This window comes from Pinus tabuliformis, chromosome 7, assembly GCF_031772625.1.
Source record: "Pinus tabuliformis cultivar Carrire ecotype Pingquan chromosome 7, CPIR1, whole genome shotgun sequence".
NCBI lineage: Eukaryota > Viridiplantae > Streptophyta > Pinopsida > Pinales > Pinaceae > Pinus > Pinus tabuliformis.
Genome location: NC_142293.1, coordinates 1176099933 through 1176115239, shown reverse-complemented (window position 1 = coordinate 1176115239; position 15307 = coordinate 1176099933). Strand labels below are relative to the sequence as shown.

General features: G+C 36.3%; 1 pseudogene; it reads right to left on the bottom strand.

Annotated features, from left to right (window-relative positions):
• Window positions 1–388: 388 nt before the first annotated feature.
• LOC149251644 (aldose reductase-like) lies at window positions 389–14664 on the bottom strand (annotated as a pseudogene).
• Between the last annotated feature and the right edge of the window lie 643 nt (window positions 14665–15307).

Below are 15307 nucleotides of genomic sequence, written 5' to 3'. Positions count from 1 at the left end.
CAGTTTCCTCACACCATATTAACCTCCCATTGTTTCTATTTTCCTCCAAAATCCTTCGTAGACCTATATTCTCCTCCACTCCTGCATTTCGCTGTCTCTGTTTCCTCTATGAAAATCTTCATTCCCCGCTTTCCTCCATTCCTTTACAAGAAATATTTGAAGCGCTGTACCTTCATTCCTGAATTAACCATCTCCCTATCATAATAGTGGGAAACCTATGTAACTAACCCTCCGCCTTGATCTCCACCGTCGATCGCATCGCGATTCCACGGTCTCTGCTATGTTTACCACACGATTAAACCCCATGCATTTTCCTCTCCATCCAACTGTCTGTCACATGATCGGATGGTAGTCGCAAGCCTCGCCCACGTGACCTGCCCGCCCGTTATCATGCAGGAAAAGTGGTTTCCCCGCCATCATAGCCGCCACATGTCGAAGCGTCAATGGATCGCACCATCGTATACAGATACCGCTTAACTCTGATAGGTGGTGCGATAAACTCGCTTACCACCTGTTTGTACGAATCCTACACATTAAACCCCATGTCACTTTCTCTCGTGATAGCCGTTGGATTTTCCACAGGGAGATCTAACGACTCTTGACCACCCATTCCCGCTGCTGCCCGAGTGTTTTTGTAACCAACCTCTATATATATCCAGAAGAGAGAATGTAATAGGGGTTGATGGGATGAGTGTTATCTTGATGTAAGGTTCAACTTCCGAAGACTGTAACTATTGTGATACTTGCAGCTTTTGGTCTTCATTTTCAGCTAATACAAGATTCTTTTTCTGTTAATTGCTCACTTTCCACTTCTTATTTGCTCCAGGTTGTGCCTATTATGCATTTATTCATGTGATTTTGATGTTTAGCATTAGAGGGGCTATCGTCCCACCTCTGTGTTAGAATTTAGCATGTATTATTGAATATGCATGCAGGTTTCTGTTGTTTTAATGCCAAAGAGCTGTCATCCTGTCTGTGCGTTAGGAAATAGATCTACATACCTTTTAACTGGTTGCAGCTAGCCATCACAGGGTCCTGTGCATCTACTGGTGCGATCAGTATTCTCCATCATCACATTTTCCTTAAAACTATGAGTAATTGGTGGTCTTAAGCGTTGTAGTTTGGGGGTGTTCACCCATGTTTGGGGTTAAGCATAGTAGAAGTGGTTATCTAGCTTGAATATGCCTAATTCCTCTCATTCATCCACCATTTTCCAACATTTTTATTGAGTTTGTAATGTTCCAGAGCATCTCTGATATACAACCTAGGAGAGTTTCTTGGGGTGATAACATTAATTGGCGCCATTGTCGGGGAGAGGAGAATCGAAGCTCAGCTTCCCTGGGAGAATGACACAGTTCCAGATTTTGATGATAGACAAGGTTTGGGCACATTTCTGGTTGTAATCATGTATCTGGCGACTCCACTAAAGGAGAACTAACCTTTGGCGACTACACATTGTGGTTCTGGTGTAGCTGGTGAGGTATGCTCGTAGAAATCCTTAGAAACCATCAGTTGAACCAGTGCCTGATCCTGAGAAGGTCTTTAAGCAGAAGAAAGTATCGTAGAAAGGAGCATCAGGACTAGGTAAGCCTTAAAATATCCATGTATGTCTGATAGTGAAAGTCACCTTCAGAGATTCATAAAGCTCCTTAGTCATTCATTTCCCTTTTGGACCTCAGTAGAAAGAAGCATCCATGTTGTCTATCATATTCCTCCATTTCTGTCATTCTTTTCATTGATTCATACCACTCATCCTACCATTATCCTTCCATTTACCTCAGTCATGGCATGCCAGCAAGCTCTTAGAAAGATAGAAAGAATCGTTGCTGCTAGGTATGGACCCCTAGTCTTGCCTACCCCTTTGAATGTCATGCCTGCAGGGGATTATCAATAATTTATGCCAAAGTTTACTAGTGCAAAAGGAGTAATAGCTGAAGAGAATTTAGAGGCATTTTATAGCTATGCTGATAAACTGGATATCAATGAAGAAGATGTCTGGATGAGGGTTTTTGTCCAAAGCCTAGAGGGAGAAGCTAGAAAATGGTTTAGAGAATTACCCCCTAGGTCTATTGCAGACATTGAGGCCTTAGATGATGTATTCTTAAAGCACTGGTGGGAGAATAAAGATATGCTCTACTATCATTCTGAATTTGGGAACTTGCAGAGAGAAGATGGTGAGATATTGTCTGACTTCAACATTAGATTCAATCATATGTATAGTAGAATGCCAGCTGAAGTAAGACCCACCCCTACTTTTGTTGTGATTACTTATTCCAATGCCTTCGATTCTTAGTTCCACTGGCTGTTAAGAGAAACAAGATCTACTTCTTTGGCTGATATGCAAAATGCAGCCTTTGAGGTAGAAGAAAACATAATTACTGCATAAATACTTGAAGGTGATGATGAAAGGAGAAAACAAGGAGGTGAATCCTCATCATCCTATGATCTTGAAATAGATGAATTGGCTAGGATGATAGAGTTTTTAACCTCTGAAGTTTCCAAACTAAAGGCTGAGCAGCATTCTGAGGAAGTAGGAGCTCCTTGTTCCTTTACTCTTTCAAAGGCAAATCCATATAGAGGAGCACATGATCATTTGTAGATTTTGCAAAGAAATAAAGTTGCAAATGAAGATGAAGGGGTAAGGTCCCTTTTACAGAATATAGTCATGGAGGAAGAGCAATATGAAGAAAAGGAGGAGGTCCATGGTTTGGAAGGTGATCCTTTCCTAACCAAAGCTGCATATGAAGAAGCATTATCCAATGGCACTGCTTGTGAGTTTGTCGTAGCTGTAGAACAACAAGCTGATCAACAGAAGCAAGTTGCAGCTGACCCCTTCATCCTCCAAGAATTTTTGCTCGATGCTATCTCATCTTCCCATGATTATGCAGGTCTATAAATTAGCCAGCTTGCTATCATCCCCAACCCAGTGATCAATAAGGGATAGGAGAGATCCCCATCATCTTCTGTCCCTCTGTCTTCTCAAATGACTATCCCTCAAAGTTGCCCCTTGAACACTGAGGCAGAACAAAATTCAACACTCAAGGCTAATACTGAGTAGCTCAGTCTTGATATTCTAATGCCTACTCAGGTGGCCCCCACACAGAATGAAAGGGCAGCTTTCCAAATGAAGAGGAAGAATATGCACAGTCTTGGAACTCCTCCTTGGATGAGGACTGTTTAAAAAAAGATTCAGGAGTAGATAATGTTTCTGTGTCCCCTACACATGAACATATTGGTACACTGTTCATATTTATTATGCAGACTACAGGTGACAAAGATAAGTACACAGCAACAATGGTTATTCAAAAGGTGTGCAAAGGCTCCCATGAAGAACGTCGAAGGAGGAAAATACATAGAAGGGAGATGAAATTTGATCCACATAAATGTCCTAAACCTTTTGAGGTAAAGGATCAAATTAATCCAATTTTGCTGATCTATGATGAACCAGTCGAGAGCAGGAGAAGCAATTTTGATGGCTCATCAGTTGGCCAATTTTTGATAATTATGATGTTTAAGGTCCTCTGGCCTTAATGATTGTACACAGTTTCTTTTTCAGGTTTTAGAGTAGACTTGGTTTGACTCCATGCCCAATAGACACTAGGAAATGTTTTTGAAGTTGGTTTTGAATGAAGGCATTAGTCTACAGTTCTTGAGACCTCACAGGGAGGATCTCATCCCCAGAAGGAGCGAGTGTTAGCTCTTCTACAACTTCAAAGTTTTAGGTCCAAATTCAGGTTTGGTGGTGGGTTCATGCCGAAATAGGAGCTCGTAGCAGTCTCCTTTTCCTTCCTTTTTCAGTTTCCTCACACCCTCTTAACCTCCCGTTGTTTCTATTTTCCTCCAAAATCCTTTGAAGACCTATATTCTCCTCCACTCCCACTTTCTGCTGTCTTTGTTTCTTCTATGAAAATATTCATTGTCCGCTTTCCTCCATTCTTTTACAAGAACTCTTTGAAGCCCCGTGCCTTCATTCTCAAATTAACCATATCCCTGTCATAACAGTGGGAAACCTATGTAACTAACCGTCCACCTTGATCTCCACCATCAATCGCATACACACGATTAAACCCCGTGCATTCTCCTTACCATCCAACCATCCGTCGCATGATCGGACGGTAGTCGCAAGCCCTGCTCGCACGACCTGCCTGCCTGTTATCACGCAGGAAAAGCGGTTTCCTGGCCATCGCAGCCGCCACGTGTCGAAGCGTCACTGGATCGCACCATCGCATATAGATACCGCCTAACTCCAATAGGTGGTGCGATAAACCCGCTTACCTCCTATTTGTATGAATCCTGCGCGTTAAACCCCATGCCACTTTCCCGCGATAGCCATTGGATTTTCCACAGGGAGATCTAACGACTCTCGACCACCCATTCCCGCTGCTGCCCAATGGCCGTTGGATCTACTCAGCCGTGGTCCAATGGTCCTCATTTCTCCATCTTGTTTCCTCCCAATGGCTCCCTCTGATATGATCACCGCCGTCGAACCACGCGATCCAAGAGTTGAGCATTATCCCCATCCTGCTCATGCTTCTGCCATGAAATCTTAACTCCTTTGACTCTCTTGAGCTTGCGAAGGACAGCAATGATCAATTACCTGTACCCGGAACATTCAATCTACAACCACCGCATTCAAGGAACAACATGGCTGAGAAGGAAAGGACCACTCTCGAGCAATTAAAAGCATTCAAAGGTTATGGGTTTCATTCATATTTCACACCACCTGCTTAGAGGAGGACCACAAAACACCAGAGAATTTCTAAATCATCCATTGAAGCAGGCTGAGTGTAGTGGAGCCCAATATCTGAGAACTAATGTGTTAGGTGGTCCATTATGACCCCTTCTCGTGTAACACAATAGAGTGTTTTTGTAACCAACCTCTATATATATATATATATCCAAAAGAGAGAATGTAATAGGGGTTGATGGGATGAGTGTTTGATGTAAGGTTCAACTTCTGGAGACTGTAACTACTGTGATACCTGCAACTTCTGGTCTTCATTTTCAGCTAATACAAGCTTCTTTTGTTGTTAATTGCTCACTTTCCACTTCTTCCTTGTTCGAGAGTGTGCCTGTTATGCATTTTTTCATGTGTTGAACATTGATGTTTAGCATTAGAGGGGCTGTCATCCCACCTCTATGTTAGAATTTAGCATGTATTATTGAATATGTATGTAGGTTTCTATTGTTTTAATGCCAGAGAGTTGTCATCCTATCTATGCATTAGGAAATAGATCTACAGACCTTTTAACTGGTTGCAGCTGGCCATCACAACGTCCTGTGCATCTGCTGGTGTGATCAGTATTCTCCATCATCACATTTTCCTTAAAAATGTGAATAATCAGTGGTCTAAAGCCTTGTAGTCTGGGGGTGTTCACCCATGTCTGGGGTTAAGCATAGTACAAGTGGTTATCTGGCTTGAATATGCATCATTCCTCTCATTCATCCACCATTTTCCAACATTTTTGTTGAGTTTGTAATGTTCCCGAGCATCTCTGATATACAACCTAGGATAGTTTCTTGGGGTGATAACAACCATTATCAATCAATACAAACGCCGGTCGATGTTTAATAAAGCCTCATATTTTGAATGTTTGCGTAGAAGAAATTTCATCGAACACATGTAGTAATATAACTGACTCATATGGCATAGCTGTGAGATCATTTTCAGTTTGGGATTCCCCTTCTTCATCCTCCAACACCTCAAGGGATCGAACTTCATCTAAGATGTTATCAATAATATCAATTTGAAAGAATTTTGGTTCCTTACATTTATGTCCCGGGGAATAATTTTCATCACAGTAGTAGCAAAGTCCTTGTTTTCGTCTTTCAGCCATTTCTATTGGTGACAAGTTTTGAGCCTTAAGTGTTTGGGTGGGGTCTTGAGCCTGGGTGGGACACGCCTTAGCGATGAAGTTTGGATGATTAGACTATGCATTTAAGGCGATTTCCACATCTAAGGCCTTGTGGCATGCGTCCAACCAATTAACTAGGTAGTGCATTCAGACATGGCCTTGGATAGCTTCTTTTACACCTCTTATGAAACATTCCAAGTGTAATTCATCTCTTAGACCATTAGTTTTGATGGCCAATTTCTCAAAGGCTACAATGCAGTCCTTTACTATACCTGTTTACTAGACCTTTGTGAGAAGACACAAAATTTTAGATTCCGGGTCAAAGTGATCACATAGGGCTTTTGATAACATGTTCCAAGTTTCTCTCCCAGGATAAAATTTCTAATGCCACTTCCACCAATGTCATCTCCCTTGGTACAAGTAAAGGGATCCCACATGTACTTTAGTTTCATCTTCGTGGATATCATTAAGGCAAAAATATTGTTCCGTTTGTGCTACTCATACTACAAGGTTAGAGCCATCAAATTTGTACATGTCTAGCTTGGATTTCCAGTGGTTGGAAGATTGATGAATTCCATGGAAGTGAATGTGATGGTTGGATTCTCCTTCTATGTTTGCATCAACACTATGATCCTTAGTATGTGGAGGTCTTATAAGGGATTCGATTGCTGAGAGTTGTCAAGTAATCTTGGCCTCGAATGCATTGATTTTGTCTTCAAGGTTGTTGACCCTCTCAACTACCTATTCTGCATCCAAAAATTGAGATCTAGTACCCAACATACACCAATCCTGGTCAACTGTTTTTAGCCTACTTAAGATTAGTTTCCTTGGAAAGAGGGAAAGTGCGAGAGTCTAATGACGTGGATCACTTGAACCTGCGTCAGAAACAGTTTTGAGACCGCTAAAAAATTGGGGGTTTACAAGTGAATGGTACCACTACAACCAGTTCATTGACCTGAATATTATGGGATAAGTCGCTTGCAAGTGTCCCGGGATGGTCTCTAACTATAGTTTTTACTATTTTTTAGTTTTTTATCTCCGAGAGGAGTTTTACTCCCTCCTAATCAATATTACAGTGGCCAAACTCCAGAAATATTGATACTACCCAATTTCCTACAAAAATCGGGCGTAGGTTGTATTAACAAAAACCCCAAGGTCTTGGTCCTATCGAATGTGCTGTGACAATATGATCTCGACTATGGCGACCAAAACCGTCACTTCACAAACAATCTAATCTGCACTGTGAAAACCCCAACTGCTGAATCTAAGTTGTACAATGGTGGGAGAACCCCAACTGTTGGATCTAATCTGGAGGATAAGGTATAGGGTGATCTTCAAATAGAAGAGGGAATGATGATCATAGAGGAGTGTCAGGTGCTACAGATAAAATATATGCAGGGGTCTAACGATAACACTCGACCCAATCTCTCAAGGCGCTAACTAAGGAGGATCAACCGTACCCTTAGTTGTACTACCCGACTACCCTAATGTACATGCAAGTAATCTCCCTGAGTGTTGTTCTCAGCATATTATAACAGCAAGATGACCTATGAATTACTTAGGGTTAGAATTCAAGTGAGCCTAGGGGGCTTTGGATATACCCAAGTCTACGTGGAAGTGCAGTTGGTGCGTGGTTTTGTCTAATGCGCTACTACTCAAAGTGGTACCCATAGGGGTTACAAGGGATTCCAACAACCATGACCACCTCTTGTAGTTCCTGTGTGCATGCCTCCCCAAATCCACAGGTTTATACTCTCAACGACAGATCCCATGGTTTAAAGATGCCAGAACATGTCTCTAGCCTAAAAACATTTCTGGGAAAATTGGAGGTACAAGTGAACCTAGAAAGTGCTCTGATACCACCTGTTATGCTCCTGAGCTGTGAGAAATCAAGAATACCATAAATAGAAAAACATATAGCCCAAAACAAGGAATTATCACATGAAATGAGAAAAATTGCAAAGTATTTTATTATTTAGAAACATATTCAATTTTTACTTGCCTCTTCGAGGGGGCAACCTCCAACAGAAAATATCTCAACTAAAATAAGAATCGATGATCTTTCCCTTACTAACTTAGACTATTTATAGCGAAATAACATCCAAAACACTAACTACTAGTGGTTCCTTCCATAACAAGGGTTAACCACTTTATTTATTAACTATGATCAGTTTACAACTAACTGTGGTCCCTTTTCTCTAATGCAGGTCAACCACTTACAATTATTAATGCAGGCTTTATTGACTCTCTAGCGAACTATGACTCTGACTTGTCCCATTGGGATTATTACATAAATAAATTAGTTAGGGTTGGACCCTAACATATTTAAATTCATAAACGTGGATTTTAGCATAGCATTTATCATCCTCCTACATTTACTAGTAAATATTATCCGTTTTGGACCATGAATATGAAAAATGAATTAGAAATAGATGAGTGATGAGACATTGTATCACATATGTTTGTAAAGTCCTCAAGTCGACTAGCCTATGATGTTATGACACAAAATCAAAGGGATCAACTTATAACTGATAGGAAGGATGATGCAGTGACATTGTCAGTCATTCAACAAGGTTTGGATGATAGAATTATTGTGATTATTGCAATAACAAACACATCCAAAGAATATTCAAGAATTCTACGGATAATATATAATGAAAGAGGGAGCAACATTGATGAGCATCAAAATGAGCAACAAAGCATTGCAATTGTTAATGAAGCACCTATTGTAACAAATTCAATTAGAGAAGCTACAAAATAGCCATTGAAAAAGAGAAAGATATATTAAATGACGAGTCTAGAGTTATTATAGAGAAATTTGTTGAAGAAAATGCAAAATGTTTTGGTATCGAAAAATTAATTGTAGATATTAAGGAAGAGGTTGGTGGAGCATAAGAATGAAAACAAGACACAAACACTACAATCATCCCAGCTAATACAATAAAGACAATTGAAGAAATTGTAGAAGAAAATAGTGATTTTGTAGAATATAGAGTGCATGAACATGGTAAAAAGAGTGAAGTTGAGTATACACATACATGTCCCAAGAACGGAAAATTTTAGGGGCTAATATTCGTAGTTGGGCTAGTTTTCCATGCTTTTTCCAAAATAGAGATTCGTTAATTTCCATTTTTTCAAAGAAAAGTTTCACCAAAATTTTATGATATAAAACTATTTTACCTTAAAAATTGCCAACTTTTATATAGAGAATATATAAAATTATTAGAAAATTGAATATCTTTACGAAAGTATTGCCAAACATTTTACAAATTTCATATCATCAACTAGTGAGATTCGCCAAGGTTTCTAAACTTTAAGATAAATTTTCATCCTTAAAATTTTCCTTGGTGTCAAGGATAAGATTGAAGCCATCTTTGGAGAAACAAGAAATTGATTAATAGTTTAAGTTAGCTTTTCTTGAAGAGTGGCATCCAATTCTTGATTATAATAAATATGAAAGTGATTATGGAAAAGATACCATAAATACATCAAAGTATGAAACATGAAAGATAATGGAAACCATCAAAATTATTGAATCAGTTGCAACAGTGGAAGATATGAGAGAAAATAAAGTTACTTTTGATCTTATAGGGATTGACCAAAAAGTTCATTGAGAAGCATTTGAGGTACAAGAAAATGTAGAGAATAAATTAGACAAATAATACAAGGACATATTGAGGGAAATGACCAAAGTAACACTGAAGATAAATAACCATAAAATGAAGATAACTAACTATAAGATATACGCAAAATAAAGTGTTTGGAGCAAAAGGGAAGAAAATTCTTATTCACAAAGGGTTGAGAACGACTTGCACCAACATTCTGATGTAAAACAAGTTTTTGACTTAATGTCATGTACTGTAAACCTAGTTGAGACATAAACTAGGAAACATCAATGGTCAAGATTAATGGGGAGTGTTAGATAATACCTTCTCATCTTAAAGAAAGTCATTGAGTCAAGTTAGCTAGTTAACTTTAGACAATGTCAATCTTGTGTGTCTCACGTATGTCCCAGCTAAGATTAAGATGACTATACTTAGATATTTGAGTCTTTATAATCTTGTAATATTAAGCAAATGAATCAAACAATTCAGTGAGCAAGAGCTCACATTTGAGTGTGTTATTTGGTGGTTTCCTTCTCTATACATCTATCATGATTATTATCATTATCTCTATTTAACATGCTTTCATAATAATTAGTTGCATCATTTGAGTGTGTTATTTGGTGGTTTCCTTCTCTAGACATCTATCAAGATTCTTATCATTCTCTCTATTTAACATGTTTTCATAATAATTAGTTACATCTATATATGTGTAAATCACTTTGTGTGATTTGATCCACAACTATATAATATTATCCTCTGTTTAATTAGTTACCTTTAAAAAACTAAAGAACATAGTGTACAAATCAATCTTAGATTGATTAATTAATCTCATTATATCTTAGTAATAAATAATTATAGCCATCAATATATATAAAAAGTAGAGTGATTTTTGAAATAAATTTTTTTATATACTTTTCAAATTACACCATTCAAATTTATTATTCTAATTTTCAAACAAATATATTAAAAAACCAAAATAACACATATTTATTAATTAAAATAAAACTGATAAATATATATATGTATATACTTACTATATCACAATATGAAGTCTTTTAATGCCATTCTAAAAAGGCCATAGTCAAAGATCATTCCAATCGTTCTGGTTTCTTACCTTTTAATTGAACCCTCTGACCCTTCTAAGACATGTTGGCACTACATTACCATGTCATGCTTAAAAACACAGTGGCCAACAATATCCAAGTCAGGTTGATCGGTGGGAATGAAAAACAGTAGTCAATTTCATTTATATGGCATATATAAGGTTAATGATTTGATAGAAGTAACGTTAACATCGGTGGATTAACAATCTTAATTATGACAATAGATAATGTGGAAGAACTGCCACTCTTAAAAGATGGTACCACATGGTACCATATAACATTAATGATTTGATAAAAGTGACGTTAACATAGGTAGAATAACAATCTTAATTATGAGAATAGATAATGTGGACAAAGTGCCCCTCTTAAAACATGGTACTAATTACTTATTTAGAGACTAATATTAATGTTGTAAAATATATATCATTACAATATATTTAGTGTAATTATATAAATTAAATTATTATAATTCTCAATTTATAATATATATTAAAATATTTTAAATTTTAAAAATCATAATAATTAATTAAATTATAATTTTATTTAATATAATAATTAGTAATAACAATGATAAAAGATTAATATATAAGTCAAATATATATAAATTTTAAAACAAAACATGTAATAATTGTGGAAGATTTTATATTTCAACTTAATGTGGATGATGAGGATCACTTGACCATTTTTTAATTTTTTAATTGATGAGCTAGATTGATTCTTGAGGGAATATGCTCAACATATGCTTCATCTGAATGCAACCATAGTGGGTTACATATTTTGTTACATTGCATTGAATTTTAATAAATTTAAAAAATTATATTCATGTCTCTTGGATCATGCCGACCACTTTCCTAGGGATTACAATACATACATAATTTTCGAAAAATTGCCTTTATATCTTGGTTATAAAGGATAGAAACTCTTCAACGCTTTTGTTTTTATCTTGGTTATAAAGGATAGAAACTCTTCAACACTTTTGTTTCTTTTATCATGGCGTGAGATTCTTAAGGGTTAAGTAAAATCAAAGTCAATAATAATATTTGTGTTGCATTAGTTTTCTTGTTATATATTTATCAATGATAGATACAATTGAAGTATTCCGCTATATCAACCATATTAATATTTTTAATTTAGTTGTACTAATACTAGCAATTGCACTAAAATGTTGCAAAGGAAACACTGTAAGGGCATATATTCGAGAAGAATTGTGCCATATAAAACATCTTTGAAAATAAAAATTAGTAAACAAATTGTCATTCAGAGTTAGAAGATAAAGACAAATCACTTACATTATGCCAAATTAACAAATTCTATAACATTTGCAACATAAATTGTCTCTTAATATTCAAAGATGGTGTTTCAAGTTCCAATAATAAATATCTGATATATCTTAAAGAAATATGTGTAAGATGACATCACATAAACTAAATAAAATAATATACAATATGATGGATAAATTTCGAAGTCTAAATTTATATCACAAATTCGGTAAGAAATTTCAGGCGTCACCATGTATTAGATATAATGAATTCAATTTTGATGGCTTCCTTTCACTAGTACATGAGAGGCAAATAAACATGGAGCATAGCTTACTTACATACTTATGCCATTCAACTACATGCAAACCTTTTAGGCCTAAATTATCCTTTGATTTTCATCCTCTTTGGTCTCTTATGGGTTTAGGCTTTGGCATATGCAAGGAATAAAATACAAGTGTTATGAAGGATTTGGACTTGGTACCCAAAGAGGTGGGATCCATCACGCAATCACAACAAAGGATCGTCCTCAATTCCAACTTCCCTTCCACTTCCCACTTTCCACATTTAACAAATAACTACACGAGGAAAGGCACCAATCAAACCCTTCCATACAATCCATCAACATCCCTACTGGGTATTTATATCTCATCACTCTTCCCCATAAGGATAAATTGAAAGTAAGCATCCAAAAGGCTCTCAATATTTAGATCTCATCACTCTTCCCCATAAAGATAAATTGAAAGTTAAACATCCAAAAGCTCTTAGCTACTAAGGATTGGGAACACAGCCAATTTTACTTAATTTTTATTTTCTATTTATTCATAAAGCAAGCCCATGTTGTTGGATATCTATGTCAACTTATTATCTAAATGAATATAGTGTTGGAAAGTGACTTTCTCTTGAATACACTTTAAGAACTAGTAAAGAAAAGAATAGTTGTTGTTATAGTGGGGTTGGATATTATGATATCAATGCCAAACACTACTGTAAAAATAGCTTATCGAATTCAATAACTTTAGAAATAAATTTTATTATCCTTTTATGTTCACCATCTTACCTTTTCACAACATCTCTAATTTTTCCTTATGAATACTAAGAGTGTCTTTGTGAGCTCTTAGCAGAGATTCACTTTTTTGCTCATTGTCATTGAAATCTACTTCTATTTAAACTTCGTTCTTTTGGACTAATATCCTCAGTCCAATGATACATAACTTTTAAGCATGGAATGTAATGACTCACAGTAACATGGATCTTGTGCTTCCTACAAGCATTCAAAATCTTATCATATCTCCCCGAATGGATTTCCATCTGTATGTGCCATAGTCTTTGTATAAATATCATGTATAAGTGACATCCATATTATTTGACAAGGACTGTAAAATATGCACATGGAAGCAAACTTTGAATACTAGTGCTATGGTACCTGGCACACAGAAGGAAAATTTATTGCATGGTTAAGTAGAGATTCCAACTTTTTCACTGTGAAATTAGTTATCCCAATTTCTCGAACATTTTTCTCTACTACAAGTTTTTCCATTTCTCTCCATACACCCTCCATGTCTAAATCTAACACATCACTAGCTTTGGGAGGGCTACTTTCCCCTTCTCTCTAGTGAAATGGTCAGTGGATCTGAAATAGCAAATGATAAACATAAGAATCAAATCAAGACAACCTCTTTTGGACTATGGTGTTTGAAATTTCTACACAAATAAAATCAAATTTGTAAATTTTTATTGGTGCAGACAAAATCCTAGTAAAAAATCCATTTCTCATTTGAGTTTTGATTTTTGTTTTTATCAAACAAAGATAGAAGGTTAGATAGAAGGTTTTCAGATTAAGATTTTTTTATGAATTTTTTCATGAACTACCTTTTTAAGTTCTCAATATTTGGATTCAAGTATAGGCATCCTATATATAAAATCCAAGTGGGTCAAACACACGAGGTAAATGACACGAGAAATCTATGGAGTAAAACAATAATACACCACCTCAAGCATGAAGGTTACATACCATGTAAAGATCAAGATAGTCAAGTTGTAGATTATTAAGAAATGAGTGAAGGGCTACGTTGACTTTGTCATGAGACATATTAGTGCACCTGCCCAAATCCCAAATAGAAAAGATAATGAAAAACCCATTAGATATAGGTGCAGTCTGCTGGTTTAGAAACGGGTTGGTTAATCATAGTTTCAAAGTGTCCTATATGCTAACTAGGAGATCAATCTACAATTTGAAGTAGAAAAGATATAAAATGTTGAAATGTAATACCTACCAAAGTTTGGATACCACAAAAAGATCCTTCTTATCAATTCCTGCATCCACGGAAGCTCTCAGTCCATGGCCAATCTACAAAACACCGCTAAGAAATCAACCAAGCAGAGTTATTGAAGCAATTCAATGTCAGCGCAACATTTTTCCCAATATTTCAATAAACCCACAATTTTTAGTCAATAATTACATAAGCTGAAACTCAAACCATCACCTCCTCCTCAACATCGTATATTTCTGTAGTATCAATATGGTGGTAACCGTTCTGCAATACCCAGTTGTCAAATACATCAGTTAGAAATTTGAGTACAGTTTCATAAGCACCATTAAGCCCACTGTAAAAACTAGCCCATTAATAGCAAACTATTCTAATAAAATTTAGACTCAAAGTAATGTTCCAAAGTCCATTACCTGCACTATGGCATTGAAGAGAGCATCCGCAGCAACCCCACTTGAATTATAGGTGCCAAGGCCCACAACAGGGATTTAATTCCCACTTATGAACTTGTATTTTACCTCAGATGACATTGCGCACATGTAATCCTGTGGAGCAACATTGTGTGCTTGTGCCATCGTATGATTATGTATTCTGAAATATAATTGTTGTGATTGTTTACATTATTAGGTTCTTTATTTTTAATTTGGAAGTGTAATGGAATCAAACTAGCTTTATCATCTATCAAATTCAATAACTTTAAAATTAACTTTTATTACCCTTTTAGATTCACCATCTTCCTTTTTCAAAACATCTCTAATTTTCCCCTGTGAATACTATGAGTGCCCGAGATTCACTTTTCTTCTCATTATCATTGAAAAACCTACTTTTGTGGCACTTCTCTTTCTACCTTGTCTCTTTCATTTGCTGACACACCTAGTTTTGGTTTTACTTCTTTAACTTTCAAGTTTAGGAGTGTCTTTGCGAGCTCTTAATAGAGACTCATTATTTTACCCTTTCCTAACAATTACCCTATTAGTCCTCCAATATTCATTTCTTGGTTGTGACCGCAAAGATTTCCCACCAGAAACGTAAATATCATCTGAAAAAAGAGATTAATCAGAAGAATAATATGGTAGTGGAAGGTTTTACAGAGGTAGTGGTTTTGAGTGAGGATGATAAACATTATATTCAATGATAGGAGCAATGGAAATTGGAGGAATAGTAATGAAACTTTGAATTGAAACATATTTCTGGGGAATCTGAGAGTTATTAGCATTT